The sequence below is a fragment of the Podarcis muralis genome, chromosome 6 (assembly GCF_964188315.1).
Source record: "Podarcis muralis chromosome 6, rPodMur119.hap1.1, whole genome shotgun sequence".
Taxonomy (NCBI): domain Eukaryota; kingdom Metazoa; phylum Chordata; class Lepidosauria; order Squamata; family Lacertidae; genus Podarcis; species Podarcis muralis.
The window spans coordinates 57008549-57025686 of NC_135660.1; the positions used below are offsets into that span (position 1 = coordinate 57008549).

At 40.8% G+C, this 17138-nt stretch overlaps 1 protein-coding gene across 2 annotated transcripts in view; it reads right to left on the minus strand.

Annotated features, from left to right (window-relative positions):
- Window positions 1–17138, minus strand: part of C6H10orf90 (chromosome 6 C10orf90 homolog) — a 150896-nt gene that overhangs the window by 62888 nt on the left and 70870 nt on the right. The gene's annotated exons all lie outside the window — the stretch shown is intronic.

The following is a 17138-nucleotide window of genomic DNA, read 5'->3' on the forward strand; positions in this document are numbered from 1 at the left end:
TCCATAATATAAAAATCCATAATATAAAGAAGACTTGGCAAAAAAAAATGGATAAAAGCAAAACTATTTAAAATATTAAAAAAATTAAAACTGGCAATAAGCTAAAAAAACACATATTGCTGGGTAGGCTTTTCTAGACAAAAATGTTTTTAGCAGGCACCGAAAAGAGAACAGCGATGGGGCTTGCCTGACATCAATAGGCAGGGATTTCATGCTCACTCCCCAAGAGTTATGGTATGCACAGCACTGAGGCTGTAAAAAATCAATAGCAAAGGCACAGGAAGCAACTCATAAGCATCAGGTACCGTAGTTACTAAGCACTGGTGTCCACATAACCTTTGACTCCACAGCCATGTCTTGGTGATATACTAGTACAAAATGTTATATCTGAATTGATGGCACAAACAGGGTTTTGCCCCACTAGACAAGGCTTTTGAGTAGGGTTGACTGGAACACCTCCCTCAGTGAGGCATCTCAGAGACAAGACATGTTTTTTTATTTGCTGCACTGCTTTTTGCTATGAGGAATAAAGACAGGCCTGTCAAAATGGACACCCAAAGCAACGCTAAGGGGATTTTAGATTTCTTAGCCTATTTTCAGAAAACAAAAACAGTCCATGCCAAAGAGAAGCAGTTTCCAGTGTCACCTAAGGTAAACCCCTCATTATACAAAATTGCAGCTACCTTCTCAAATGCCATGTGCAAAGCAGAAAAGGTGACTCAATAAAAAGTAAGGATGACCACAAATTTCAGGCATACTTTAAATGTGCTTCAAAAGTATGCTGTGTATTCAGCCATACATACATGTTTCCCCCCAAATAGGACGATCCATCTTGATACAGGGGGGAAATAACATGTGAAGTGTGACTCTTCTAATATATTAGGGCCCATCTCAAAAACTATTTTTTAAAAAGAAAGAAAGAAAAAGAGATAGAGAGGGAGAAGAGAGAGAACATGGAGGAACATGCAACTGCTTCGTTCCCCATTGCTAAAACTGTAAGCTCCTTGGAGAACTGACTCATCTTGGTTTTCAGTTCTGCAAAGCATTTAAAGGTTAATAATACAGTTAATAATCTAGCAATACTTCCCAAGACCGTTTATCTAGAATTCAAGAGTATTTATCTTCCTGTCTAATTCACAGGAGACTTTGGGTGCTTTATAAATAACAGAGGGGAGAGTAAAGCTCACCTTCACAGATTTCATGGATCATATTTCACTAAAGATTTAAGGACCACACAAGGCAAATAAATTGTAAATTCAAAAAGAAGTAAAATTGTCACAGTTAAAGATCTGGGATATTTCCAAGTAGACAATATAGGTTTTCTGCCTCTTGCTACTCTGGCAAAAGCATATCAGTGAGGTTTGAGTTAGGATAGAATGTTTACCTTCTATGTTACCATGACACTTGCACTAAGATTCCATCTTCAGGACTTGCATGATAACAAGGAGCCATCATTTTGCTTTGACTCTTATGTCACAGGAAATTTTTAAAGCAGACAGTCAATGCACAAAGCTAGAGTCAGACTTTTTATTTCACAGACAAGGTTCATTGCTCAGGGATAGAGTATCTGCTTTGCATACAGAAAGTCTCAGGTTCAATCCCTGGTATCTCCAGATAGGACTGGGAAAGACTTCTTGCCTGAAACCCTGGAAAACCCCTGCCAGTCAGTGTATACAATACTGGGCTATTCAGAATGATCTGACTCAGTATAAGACAGCTTCCTATGTTCCTAGAAATACTTCTTCCATCCATAAAAGGCTTTTGATCCAGCAGACAGATCCTACTGGCAGAGAGGGTAGGGAGGAAACTTTTTCCAAATCCCCCTTCCTTGCTCCAGACACTGTTGCTACCTCCCACAACATTCTGGATTGTCACCTATGCCCAATGTCCCATGCACCAGTACTGCGGAATAGTTGCAGAGTAGGGCTGGGGCAATATCTGGTTTTCAACATCGCAATGTATCACCAGCTAAACATCGCAATATGCCAATACATCACAATGGCTGAAATAAGGATAGAAAACTTCCTCTAAGTGGAATTTCATGTTTGCAGGGGTGAACTTTTTGTGAGGGTTTGAGTGTTTTCAGGCTTCTGTGCTCTGCTCACGTTAAGCAATGGGAAACAGCAAGCAGGATAAAGGCTCGCTGCTTTACGGAGAGAAATTGACTGAAGATAAACAACCTTGCAGAAGAACGGGGAGACAACCGCACTCCCTCATGCTGTAGCACTCAGCATGTCTCTGTGCCTGTTGTTGTCAGAACCTGTACGTCACATGGACCTAAAGGCCAGCACATGTGTATCTGTTTATTACACAGGGACTTCCTTTATAACATCTTAATGCTGCAGTGGTTAGGCCTGAGGGGTTCTAGATAGCGCAGAGAAAGCCTAATGTACAAACTCCCAGGTTGATATCTTCAAGAGGAGAGCTTGGCATTACAGCAAGGATTATGTGATAGTGAGCTAGAGAATTGATTTTTTTTTAAAAAAATTAAACTCTATAAGTCCCCCCCCCCCCTATTACATCTTTCATACAGCAAGTAATAATCCAGGATTACCAGGCAGTTTCCCTACGTTCCTTACATATCCTCTCTACCCCCTGTATTGCCGGTCCCAATGCAGTCTTTTCTGTCTAGCATGTCTAGCCATCAAGTATTAAGATTAAATAAAATATCAATGAAGTTACATTTCCGGGAATGGTTTTTGGCTTTTCCAGAATAAAGTGGAGACCATGGCAGGAAACAAAACAAACAAAAGCAACAAGTCTGTGTAACATAGGCAATTACAGCACTGAAATACTATCATCTGCAGTTACACTTCAGGAGGACATATTAAAACAACAACAACAGCAACAACATCTGGTCCCCAAATAACAATTCAAACAAAAAATTCTATAAGACATAGTTCATTAAAAAAAAATTTTACCACAGCTGAATAACATTGCCTATCTAAAAGCCAACTGAAGCAGCTTTCTGGGATGACTGGCGGACGTCTGGATGTCAACAGGTAAGTAGTTCCAGTGTGTGTGTTAGGGAAAAACATCTCAGTGTAACCCTGATCTTATGAAAGAAGATGATGTGGAAAACACTCAAAATAACAAGGGAATGTGCTTCATTGAAAACATTTTCTGAGGTATGAAAGTGAGAGCTCTTGGTAGAGCTACCATATTCTGCTTCAAGCCACACAGAAATATTACAGATTCATTTACAAAATTTCTATAACATACAATTTTGTAAGATGCAAACAGTGGTCTTTCAGGAGTTTACAGGACTACCCATGTCACCAGAGCCTGCATGACGAAGAACTGATATAGTATGACCAGCGGTTAACACATGTGAACAGCAAAAGGTAATGGAAGGAAGCGGATTTCTTACGAGGGTCTTCTCCCTAAAATTAGATGTATAACTCCCACTCATGCCCCACAATCTCAAGCTAGAGCACAAGGGAGAGTTATGGAGAGCAGACCCTCCATTTATACCCATTTTCCAGGGACGTCCCTGTTTTAGAGAAGATGTCCCGGTTTCTTATTTGATCCCGGAATGTCCTGCTATTCCTTAGGATGTCCCTATTTTCGTTGGTGAAATGTTGGAGGGTTAAAAGTTATCTGACTCCCAAGTCGTCTGAAGGCAATCCTATATAGGGAAGTTTTAAAAAATGTTTTATTATGTTTTTTATATATGTTGGAAGCTGCCCAGAGTGCTGGGGCAACCTAGTAAGATGTGTGGGGTATAAATAGTAACATTATGATTACGGAATGGGATGTCCCTATTTTCATCCGAGAAATGTTGGAGGGTATGAGGGAGTGGTGAGGGAAAGGTCACCTGGACTACTCAGAAGCATTATCGTCTCTTACTGTTGTAATAAAAGGGAGAATCAATGCAGTGTGACCTTGAGTAGGGAAATCCCCAATTCAGCTCATGGTTTAATCAGGAACTTGTTTAGTGGCCATGAGGAAGCCACTATCCGTCTATAATAAGGGGATAATAAGGTAGGGTGGTTAAGTATGGGCAATATGTGTGAAACATGTTAGCATTCCAGAATTATTCAAAAACATGAAATATTATTAATACAGTGGTACCTTGGGTTAAGTACTTAATTCGTTCCGGAGGTCCGTTCTTAACCTGAAACTGTTCTTAACCTGAAGCACCACTTTAGCTAATGGGGCCTCCAGCTGCCACCGCACCACCAGATAACGATTTCTGTTCTCATCCTGAAGCAAAGTTCTTAACCCGAGGTAATATTTCTAGGTTAGTGGAGTCTGTAACCTGAAGCGTATGTAACCTGAAGCGTATGTAACCCGAGGTACCACTGTATTTCATGCATTCTGAGGCTCAGCCTAGGCACCAGAAACATGTTCTGGGGCAAAGGTGAAATATACATGGAGTCAAGAGTGGATTTCATGCTCTTTATTCAGCTCATAGTGGTGAGGAGGAATGGAACTTCCCCCAGAATGTCTGCCTTATACATTATTTACACAATGGGCCCCACGTGATTGGCTAATTCAGGGATTCTCCTGTAGGCCAATCAGGTTGCGGATTCCCTTCCACCTGGAGCTGGATTGGGTGGCTCCTGTGGACCAATCAAACTGCTGCATTCTGGATCCTATTGTTCTAGGACCAATCAGACTGCTGCCTTTTGGATCCTATTCAACTCAGTAAATAACAAAAGGCATCCTTGGCAGGGCTGGAGAAATCATTTCCATCTAATAGACAACGAGACAACCTTGAAATAAGTCCTGCACAATTCATCACATACATGTTGTTGCTTTTCCTTTGGATGATGTCTAGGTGGCTTTGCCTCTTTTCTAAAGAACATCATGAGATCCGTTAATGGATTTTGGGCATCTTGAAGCAATAGCTTACTGCCTACAGAGATGATTACAGGATCCACTGCAAAACAGATAAATGAGTTCTCTTCAGACTGAACTTGTAAAACCCTTTGTAGTGGGCCGCATTTGAGACCAGGTTCTTACTGGGGGGGGGGGGGAGCCCACTAAGAATGTTATTGGCTTAGGTCCCATTTACAGAATGCCCTTGGGGGAAAAACCTAGTCTTATTCTACATAGCTGGTTTCCTTTATGCTAGTTAGTAAGGCGGACAAAATAAAAATAAATTACCAGCAAAATATCAAATATCCCAGAACATCTGGACAAAGTAGCCACTCATTTTTCAAATCTGTATTTAGGGATGTGTGTGTGGGGAGGGGGTTATAAAAAAATTGCTTTGGTTACTTCTCATCCATGTTCAGCGTTACGTTCCACAAGCTATAAGCTAAGCAACCAGACATATTTAAACCTAAATACAGAATATAGAAAGACTTCAGATTCAGAGTCAAAGCAGTTGGCACCACTTATTCAGTAGTGAGGGCTGCCTTGGTGTAACACAGCTTCTCATTTTCAGGAAGGGGAGACTAAGAGCACAGATGCACGTAACCCTTTCCCCATCTACTATTTTCCTGCTCTGAATTCTCCACCACCCTCACAAGCTGCAACTGTAGGAAAAGTTGCTTGAAGGATGATTTGAAACTGGAAAATGACTTGTGGGAAACAGGGGAAGTAGTACCCCTTTCCCACTAATATTTATGCATTCAATCCTCCCCAAGTGGCTTTAAGAAGAGGAAAATCAGTAGTGTACAGTTCAGCACATTTATGCGTTAAATAATTCGGCCCCCAAGACATGTAAAGTCACAATGCACTCTAAGTGATTCCACTAAGAGCCATTATCCCACTCAAACACATTAGGGCAGTCCTGAAGTGCCAGCATATACTTAATAAAAAAATGCAGTTGTTGGGAAATTGAAGGACAAACTGAGTTTGAATGGGTCCTTTTAAAAGCAAAGTGACCGAAAATGATTTCTTCTGATGGCTTCCTAAACTACCATAATAAGTTCTCGCAATTCACATTTAAGGAATCAGAAACATGGATGTTATACAGAGATTTCAGATATAAAGTGCAATCTCAGACAATTCAATATTGCATTGGTTCTGTCTACGTACTAAAAGTTGAGTTTGGGACCAAGATGTGGTTAACCCACACAAAAGAAAATCAGCCTGGCAAAGGAGACATTCATTATCAACAGCCAGAGTGTTGGCATAGGCCTGACACGATTTCCATTGGGTAACTATAGATTCTTGGTACCAGAAGATATGGGGAATAGTTTTACTTGTGAAATTGAGACAAACGTTTAAAGTAACGTGCTGCCAGCATACAACTGATGGGAGGGGGGAGGATCAGGGAGTTTTTACAACCATGGAGGAATATGACCATCCTCTGTGTTTCTTCACCTGTGGGTTTTATGAACAGGTAAAGAAAAATATTAAAGTTAAGTGTAATGGTCTTAGTATTGACAGCCCACAACAATTCCTCTGTAATTGATTTCAAATATTATCCAGGATTATTTGTTCTTTGTAACACATATCGGCTCTGTTTATTGCTTGCATTTTTTCTTTAGTGTTTCATATAAAATTGTAAAATTTAATGATTTTTTTTTAAAAAAAAAAAGATAATGTACACAGGTTGGAAGAAAATGTCACAGTTGTCTTCATGAATCCATACTTCTTACTGCATAGGATGTTTCAGTGTCTTGCATAATAGGAATACAATATTTTATCATGGTTCTTGGGAGGTGGAATAGCTACATGTTAACACTACAGGTGCTAGGTTTTTCTTAAGGCAGGTATATACTTTAATGAAAGAACACCTGCAGAACATCCCAGGTTTAATGCCTGGCATCTCCCAGTAAAGCTGCAAAAGGTCACTGTTGAGAACCCTGGAGAGAAATTGCCAATCAGTGCAGAACAGAGATGGGGAAACCTGTGCCCTGTCAAATGTGACTGGACTCAAATGTGACTGAAGTACCTTCAGCCCCAGGCAGAATGCCCAACAATCAGGAACGATGGGAAGTGTCCCAACAACATTCAGAGGTGTCATTGGCTTCTCATCCTTGATGAAGACATATTGAACTAGATGAACCAAAGGATTAACTCAGTTTCCAGTGTTCCTATGGTGGCTTCTTATATACCTTCCTATGTTTCTAAAATGGAGCCCCAGTCCATAGTCTTCTTCTACAGCCTTATGACTGCATAAGAACTGCTAGATCAGACCAAAGGCCTATTTAGTTCAGCATGCTGTTTTCCAAGAAAACCAACCAGACGCCTGTGAGAAGCCCTCTCCTGCCATTCATAGAATCATAGAATCATAGAATCATAGAATCATAGAGTTGGAATAGACCACAAGGGCCATCGAGTCCAACCCCCTGCCAAGCAGGAAACACCATCAGAGCACTCCTGACATATGGTTGTCAAGCCTCTGCTTAAAGACCTCCAAAGAAGGAGACTCCACCACACTCCTTGGCAGCAAATTCCACTGTCGAACAGCTCTTACTGTCAGGAAGTTCTTCCTAATGTTTAGGTGGAATCTTCTTTCTTGTAGTTTGGATCCATTGCTCCGTGTCCGCTTCTCTGGAGCAGCAGAAAACAACCTTTCTCCCTCCTCTATATGACATCCTTTTATATATTTGAACATGGCTATCATATCACCCCTTAACCTCCTCTTCTCCAGGCTAAACATGCCCAGCTCCCTTAGCCGTTCCTCATAAGGCATCGTTTCCAGGCCTTTGACCATTTTGGTTGCCCTCCTCTGGACACGTTCCAGTTTGTCAGTGTCCTTCTTGAACTGTGGTGCCCAGAACTGGACACAGTACTCCAGGTGAGGTCTGACCAGAGCAGAATACAGTGGCACTATTACTTCCCTTGATCTAGATGCTATACTCCTATTGATGCAGCCCAGAATTGCATTGGCTTTTTTAGCTGCCGCGTCACACTGTTGGCTTATGTCAAGTTTGTGGTCAACCAAGACTCCTAGATCCTTTTCACATGTACTGCTCTCAAGCCAGGTGTCCCCCATCTTGTATTTGTGCCTCTCATTTTTTTTGCCCAAGTGCAATACTTTACATTTCTCCCTGTTAAAGTTCATCTTGTTTGTTTTGGCCCAGTTCTCTAATCTGTCAAGGTCGTTTTGAAGTGTGATCCTGTCCTCTGGGGTGTTAGCCACCCCTCCCAGTTTGGTGTCATCTGCAAATTTGATCAGGATGCCCTTGAGTCCATCATCCAAGTCGTTGATAAAGATGTTGAATAAGACCAGTCCCAAGACAGAACCCTGTGGCACCCCACTAGTCACTCTTCTCCAGGATGAAGAGGAACCATTGATGAGCACCACTGTTCTCCAGCAAAGGGTATTCAGTGGTATGATGTCTTTTAAAGTTGCTGGTCATCATCACACCTTGTGGTAGCAAGTTCCATAAAGTGATTATGTACTGTGCAAAACTCTTCCTCTTGTCTGCCCCAAATGTCCTACGAAAAGGAGAAAGACTCTCTATCTACTTCTCCCTCAGCAAACAAAATTGTATGATGTCCTTTTTCCTAACCTAAAAGGCCCCAAACACTGAAATCTTTCTTCATAAGAGTGTTGCTCAATCCTCTCATCATTTTGATCACCCTTTTCCACACTTTTTCAAGCTCTACAATATCCTTTTTGAACTTCACATGTATGTCAAGCAGTCAATATGGCATTATGCCCAGCTCTCTCAGAAACTATAAACCTTCACACCTGCAGATGACAATTCAGCCACTATTCTTAGAATTCTGACAGTCTTCAATGTGATAGCAGCCATAGGCTCAGTCAGGAGACCAGAAATGCCTAAAGTTAATGTCTGTAGGTAAAGATGTGAGGAGATAAGTTGTACAAAATAAACCCAGTTTGCACTAATTTCCCATCTATCAATACGTTCTTGAATTTGTGGCTTACGAATAAAAGTAGAGTTGTTTTTTCCAAGGTCTGGGCTGGCAGAGACTTTGAGACAGAAATAATGAGTTTTGTGGCACACTGTGGCTACTAAATGCTCTACTTTTCCTCTGTTTTCTGAATCAGAGAATCAGACATAAACCACACGTCTATATTCTCCCTTGCAACAACAAGGAGAGTTACTTGCTTTCTATAAGATGCCAAATACTCGCTGGCTGCTGACAGTGCTTATGGGGTGAGTGGGTGTTTGTGTAGGTTCAGAAAGCAAATCACCCATGAGACATTTTTATTCTCTGAGCCATTGTAGATGGAGGAAAAAATCCTTTGATCTACTGAAAACGGAAGCTATATTTTAAACACTATAATCAAGTCTTCCATTCTGCTGCCTGAATTGGTTTTCCAGTGGCGGCAAATTTGGAAAGTGCTTTTTGTTTTGATTGTATGTGTGCACTCTCAGTAGTATTTTAATTATGGACTTGTATCTTACTCCAATTTCTTATTGTGAGCCAGCCTGGGATGAATTTCTATTAAGGGTGGTATATACCGGTAAGTATCTAGTATCAGGGCCAGGGAATCAGTGCCCCTCCAGATGTTGTTGGACTCCAACTCCCATCAGCCCCAGCCAACATGTCCAATTGCCAAGGCTGATGGGGGCTGGAGTCCAGCAACATCTGGAGAGCACTACGTTCCCCACCCCAGCCTTAAATAAAATAAATAAAAATAGTGTGCACTTTGATTAAGTTAAAACAATTTTCAAAAGCACTTAGGTGCCCTATATTTCCTGCACCCCTACTGGACAAGGTGTCAGCCCATCGTTGTAAGAGTACTGTATAAGCTTTGAAGCAGATCTGAAGCAGGAGGTGGCATGTATGCAGAATTTTGGTTTAGAATTTTTGTGTGAAGATTTATTAAACACAGTTTGTTTACCATCTTCCTTTCCAATACATGCTTTGCTTTTAATATGCAGCATGCAACTCTGGAATGGTTTAATCTTGGAAATCATCTATTTTTCCATTTCACTGCAACTGGTTAGGAAGCTCAGATGATTTCAGAGATTAAACAAAGCACAATTGTATAGAAGTAAAGTAGAATGTAAGCAGATTTTGTACTTATCTCCAGTTTCAACAAAAGATAGCTGGTAATTGCTTTTTTATAACTTGAGCTTTACATTTGGAAGTGGAGGGCAAAGAAAAGCTCCGTATCACAGCTTAAACACTAAAGCCGCAGATCTTTAACTTTCTATTCTGATAGTGAGCCAAACCATCAACCAACTTTAATTTTAAAAGTATATTTATACTAGATTCACAGGTGACAAAGGAAGCAGCAAGGATAATGTTTTTGGTCACTGCAAAATCCTATCTGGCCTACAATCTGCAGCTGGAATCAAAATAAGGAAAAGTTTTAAATGGTTAGCCATTCTGCCTGTGTCTGAGCAGGACAGCTTGTGCCCAGCAATAGGAAACAAATCTAGCTTTATCAAGAAGCAAGAAACCTGTTGCTTAGCAACAAATAAAATCCTCACAATTGTACATTCTCTCTCACACACAAAAGTACCCAGAACCCAAGCATTCAAAGATGAAGGGGCAAAAGACAGATGCAGCACAAGATCAATTTTTATCTATTTACCTTTTTTTTTAAGGAGGGACTTCCCTTCTGCATTATATATTAGCCTCCTTCATAAAACTTTAAGACCTTTCTGACATACTACATAGAACTCCGATCTTAGGTGTGGTTGCAATTTCAGTCCTGGGCAGCAAAAACTATGGGTACATATGCCTTATCTGTTTCAATGGAGCTGTGCCCTAGCATAGCATGGCTTAGAATTTCACATGCCCCTGAGCACTAGTTGTGGAGTCTTATAGGAGAGAGTGCTGTTACTCTCAGCTTTGACTTGTGAGGTTCCCATGGGCATCTGGTTGGCCACTGAGAACAGAATGCTGCACTAAAGGGGGGCTCTTTTCATGAAACCAGAAAGGATATTTCAGACACCCCCCCCCCAAGTGTCCCTATTTTCCAGGGACAGTCCTGGATGTATAGAAGCCATCCCAGTTTCTGGTTTGATTCTGGAATGTCTGACTTTTCCTTAGGATATCCCTGTTTTCATCAAAGATGTTGGAGGGTATGGTATTTGTGACTTCCACAAGCTATGGAAGGGGTAGTTGGCCCTGACTGTCTGCCCAACCCCTATGCCTCAGTAGATAGTTATATGGAGTTCAACAGCTCCCTTGGATAAATATGTTTAGGATGGAGTGATTTAGAATTAATAGCCAAAGTCAATCATGCAGTAGTAGGAAAGTTTGGTGAAAATGTACTATGTATATATTTGGGGGAAGCTGACTGTCTTGCTCCAGTGCTGCTCTTATGAGCTGTGTGCTCTGGCATTCCCCATGGTGTTTTTGCCTGGACCTTAAGGTTGCAGCTGAACCCAGCGGGCAAGAAAAATCAAATATATAAGCCAGGCCCTTGGGTTTGTAACTTCCACAAACATTTCATAAGAAAAATAAAGTAATCCACAAACACTTCCAGCATTCCCCTCAGTAAAGAGTAAGACCTTTTTAAAAAATGCAGACATTTTTCCTGGGGGATGTTCCTCCTAAGGTCAAGCTAGCAAAAACTCACAGACAAATAAGATATGTAAGGAACATTTAAGAATTTGAAATGTTGGCCATGAACATACAGTAAACCCATGGTCTAGCCACTGGTTGTGCTATGCTGATCACAACAGCAAATGAAACTGTGTTTTAGAAGTCAGCATACCCTCCAACATTTCTCTGATGAAAATAGAGATGTCCTATTCAATAATAATAATAATAATAATAATAATAATAATAATAATAATAATAATAATTTTATTACTTATATCCCACCCATTTATGGGTAGCTTTCAACAGATATAAAAACATAATAAAACATTAAACATTAAAAACTTCCTTATACAGGGCTGCCTTCAGATGTCTTCTAAAGGTTTCCTATGTCTTTGACTCGGGGGTCACATAACTCCATATCACCCAACATTTCTCCAGTGAAAATGTTGTTGTTGTTTAGTCGTTTAGTCGTGTCCGACTCTTCGTGACCCCATGGACCAGAGCACGCCAGGCACTTCTGTCTTCCACTGCCTCCCGCAGTTTGGTCAGACTCATGTTTGTAGCTTCGAAGACGCTATCCAACCATCTCGTCCTTTGTCGTCCCCTTCTCCTTGTGCCCTCCATCTTTCCCAACATCAGGGTCTTTTCCAGGGAGTCTTTTCTTCTCATGAGGTGGCCAAAGTATTGGAGCCTCAGCTTCACGATCTGTCCTTCCAGTGAGCACACAGGGCTGATTTCCTTAAGAATGGATACGTTTGATCTTCTTGCAGTCCATGGGACTCTCAAGAGTCTCCTCCAGCACCATAATTCAAAAGCATCAATTCTTCGGCGATCAGCCTTCTTTATGGTCCAGCTCTCACCTCCATACATCACTACTGGGAAAACCCAATGAAAATAGGGATGTCCTAAGAAAAATTGGGACAATCTAGGATCAAACAGAAACTGGGACGGCTTCTGTAAATCTGGGACTGTCCCAGGAAAATAGGGACACTTGGAGGGTCTGAGTCAATAGTGCCTTAAGGCAGCTGCACATTGGTTTTTAACCCATTTCTGCAGAAGTTGATAGTTTTGGGCTAATGTAGCACCATTAATTGCAAAGGGACACATTGAGGTTCTTCTGAGGTAGTGGGGGTGCATACTGAAGTGCAAAGTTTCCTTCAAAACTTGAGGCCTCTGGGGAATTAGATGCAAAACAGTGCATTTCAAAATAATGTCCTAGGGAGAGTCTCAAGGTCCAGGTGGAGAGGCCTGGAGAGCTCCATTCAGTCCTCTTCCCCAAGCCTGAGATTCCTCACTCCTGCCATAGAAGAGATGTATCTTGCCATGTGAAAGTTGTAATCTCCCTGCACATACTCATGAAAGCAAGAGGCAATCTGAGTCGAAAATAGCCTGTTGATTGTTTTCGAAAATATATTATCAAACCCACAAAGGTGGAAGGAGTACAATAATGTGCCTCACCAAGATTTTTCTCAGAGAGAGAGATACAATATATGCACAAATAAATCGTTTCTTGGAAGAGTTAAGAGTTAAAACTGATGTCAGAGTTGCTTTGTTTTTTAACGTAATGATTGCTTTCACTGGAAACTGTGATGAAAACGAGAAAGCTAGGTATCTAAATGTCTGTGCTCATTTAATGTGAGTCATGCATGCACAAACCAATGATCCAATTTATTCTATTGTAGTACTCTCAGCTAAGTTCACCTTCCACCTTCCCTTTCGGCTATCTGAGTTAGTCGTGTTCCTTGTGTTATCCTGATCCAGCCAACTCCTTGGCTCAATTTTCTCTCTCTGGTTTTATTTATTATTAAATTAGTATACCGTGACTTCAGGGTGAGGTCCACAGCATAAAAATGCAAGATAAAAACACTAAATATATAATGACAACAAGAGCAAGAACAAAAACAAACCAACAACCAAACATTCATCTGTAATATTCAGGCTGCAATCCTATATATACCTACCTGGGAATAAGCACCATTAAGCAGAAGAGGACTTAATTCTGAGTAGGCATGCATAGGATTGCACGGTCAGGAGATTTTTTATCATGTGGAGTGCAACCTTCATGTATGTGTCCTCAGACCTGGTTTCAGTGTTCCTGATGGCTTCTGGCCAGGGGGAGATCCACATTATTCTGTGACCCTGATCTATAATAAAAGGTTAGGAACTTGCCATTTTCACTGGTTTCCATGTTGCATGACTAATATATGTCTCAAATCTAAAGCTACTCAGGTCTCAGCGGTGGTGAAATGTGCTACTCATTTAGTCAAGAACTGAATCCACATTTCCCAATTCAAAAACTAGTTCCTGTGCAACAAGGAAATATATGCCAATAGTTATTGTTACAATTAAGTACTTAATTGTTCAAAAAAAGCTGAACATCAAGCACTGCGTTTTTCATTGGCAATCTTTGTTTGTTGCAAATTAAAATCTCACTAATTAAAGTCACCTTGAGTGGATTAACCTGAAGTTCAGGAATTATTTTGATTTTAATTAAACATAAAGACTGAGTTCAAATAATGTGAGTAGCCTGGCAGACTTGGAATAGGAAAAGCTAAAGCTTACTGTGTGTGCTTCAGACCTTAATGCATAATACTATGCCTAGTACTGACAGCACGCAATAATGTTATGTAAGGTCACATATTCTTCAGCAAAAGCTACAATAACAGACACAGCAGAAGAGTTAAGGCTGAACCTCAGCCATAATGGAATTCCCTTGCTTTTGAAGTTGCATCACCTCCTTTACTCAAAACAACATGTCTTGTTTGTTAGATTGGACAAAAAAAGGGTTATATTTTGTTAAAATGAAAGGCACACATTTTTACATGCACGTTCATATAGATATAGATGTGCTGCATTTCTGTTTAGGGTACATGACATGAACAGACTGGTAAATCCAGTTTTCTTTATATGCAGCCACACATGAAAACTATCTGCTCTCAAAAGTTTCCTACCTGCTTTGCAAAATAAAATAAAATAATTTTTAATTTTTTTAAAAGTCACCAGCATTATGTCCAGTTCAGTGGTACCTCTGGTTACATATGTTTCAGGTTACAGACTCTGCTAACCCAGAAACAGTACTTCGGGTTAAGAACTTTACTTCAGGATGAGAACAGAAATCGTTCTCCGGTGGCGCGGCAGCAGCAGGAGGCCCCATTAGCTAAAGTGGTGTTTCAGGTTGAGAACGGACCTCCGGAACAAATTAAGTACTTAACCTGAGGTACCACTGTATGGGACTTGTGTAATGGCAAAGTTGGAACAAAATATATGAGAGACCCAGCTTTGTCCCATTTTTTAAAAAAGGTTTGGTACAATTGGTACAATTCACCAATGGAGACAGCTTGCTTAAAACAATTGGGCACATGCTTTGGTATACAGTGGTACCTCGGGTTACATACACTTCAGGTTACATACGCTTCAGGTTACACACTCCGCTAACCCAGAAATAGTGCTTCAGGTTAAGAACTTTGCTTCAGGATAAGAACAGAAATCATTCTCCGGTGGCGCGGCAGCAGCGGGAGGCCCCATTAGCTAAAGTAGTGCTTCAGGTTAAGAACAGTTTCAGGTTAAGAACAGACCTCCGGAACGAATTAAGTACTTAACCTGAGGTACCACTGTATTCCAAATCACTTTCAGTGCAGCTAGCCACCCCGTGAGGCAGTTGGATTTTCCATTGTTTGTATTGTAACTCTAAAAAAGTAATTATGTTCAGGCAGTCTGGAGAGGTGTTTGGTTCTACTGCAAAACCAATGAATACATGGTGAGCCATCGGGGGTGTTGAAAAGTCCCATTATCAAGTCCCATAGCAGTGAATCTGACAAGGAAATAGACATGAATGGTTTCCAAGGACAAGATATCCCTCTGGTTTTTCTGCAAGCAATCAGGAAGGATACATGTAGCAAGAATAATCTATGGAGAACATAAAATATTCCCTTTTGCCTGCACTGAAGCCATGTTCTCCATCACATGAATTCACAGGCTGCATTATTTACAACAGCTATGAAAATACTCATATAAGAACCTTATATTTTTCAGAGATGAATAGATGCTAGGATTCAGAGTCAATCTGGCAGCCCAGATTTTCAAATTCTGCACCCTTTTTTCCATACACCTAATTCCTCCAAATGCTATCCTCAATTTTGGAAAAAGTCTAGTAGTGTATATTGAATCATTTCAGTAAAAGTTAGAGAAGCTAGATGAAGGAGATGAGTTTAGTTCAGAGCTCAGAACTTTTAAAACAGTCGTACCTCGGATTACATACGCTTCAGGTTACAGACTCCGCTAACCCAGAAATAGTACCTTGGGTTAAGAACTTTGCTTCAGGATGAGAACAGAAATCGTGCTCTAGCAGCACAGTGGCAGCAGGAGGCCCCATTAGCTAAAGTGGTGCTTCAGGTTAAGAACAGTTTCAGGTTAAGAACAGACCTCCAGAATGAATTAAGTACTTAACCCGAGGTACGACTGTATTTATATTCAGTCTCATTACATCCATTGCATCGTAAATAAATTAATAAGCGAATCTGCAGTGGTGTGTCCTATGCCTGAAGGGTTGGTCAAAGCCTTTATCTTTAATTCTGTTCTTAAAATTCCTCTGGCAAATTTAAACTAAGGGGCTACCGTCTGATCTGGCATTTCATGGATTGAAGGATGAGCTGAAGAGTCATCAAGGTCAATTCTTAGAGGTTCAGCATAGTTGCCATACCGTTCTGGTAACTCGGGAATGTAGAAACCACCTAGAAGGTATGGGAACACACAAGAGGAATCATTCCAGTGCCAACCCATGACTCGGTTTCTGTCAGTTTAGGACTTTCACCTTTTCAAAGGTCTACTAAGACATGGTTCTTCGGTCTACTGTAAGCCAGGTAACTTATTTTGAAGCCATGCTTGAAAATCGTGTTGTTCTTTGTGTAACATATGGAGCCATTTTCACAGAATTTCACGCAGTGTAAGTGTTTGACAGCATAAGTATTACTTACAATAAGCCAGTGTTCGTAGTAATCATGAACAGTATGTCAGGGATGGGAAACCCATGCCCTTCCAGACGTTGTTGCACTCAGCCCCAGCCAGCATGGCCAAAAGGTAGGGATGATGGGAGATGTAGCCCATCTATATCTGGAGGGTCACAGGCTCCCCATCCCTGCTCCTGGTGATCCATTCGTACCACATTGTTTTTGTGCTATCAGAGCAGTGTGTGGTACGAGTTATGGGGAGACAATGATCATGCTGCTCCTGTAACATATCGACCCCAACATGACTTAAGATGCCTAATGGTGAAATAAACCCTGTGAATCACGCAAGATAAAACTAATGAAAGCATGAGGGAAGCAGATCAATTGCCCAGGAGAAGTCAGCTGGACTGCATGTGTTCTAAATGGTCACAAAAACACAATTTTAAAAACCTCTGGTTCAAGGCTCTGAAATGTCACACACAGACTGATATGTGCAGGAATGGGCATAACAGTTCTACGACACAATGGCTATTTCTGACAAAGGAACTTCAAACTCAGGATAGACTGAGTTATGATTAAGTTCATTTTTGCAAGGAATGACGATATACAACGGTCTGTCACCTTGATGTTCTACGGCACTGAAATGATCACAGTGAAGTTTTACCACACTGAAGCTTTCCAGATAGTCATTCCATACTGTCAACACATGGGAGAAATAATAGAAGGTGAAACCAAATGGAAGATGAAATCAGTTGTGTTATTTCTTTTAAAGCCACAGCCAGCACTATAGAGCAGAGGACTGCAATTTTC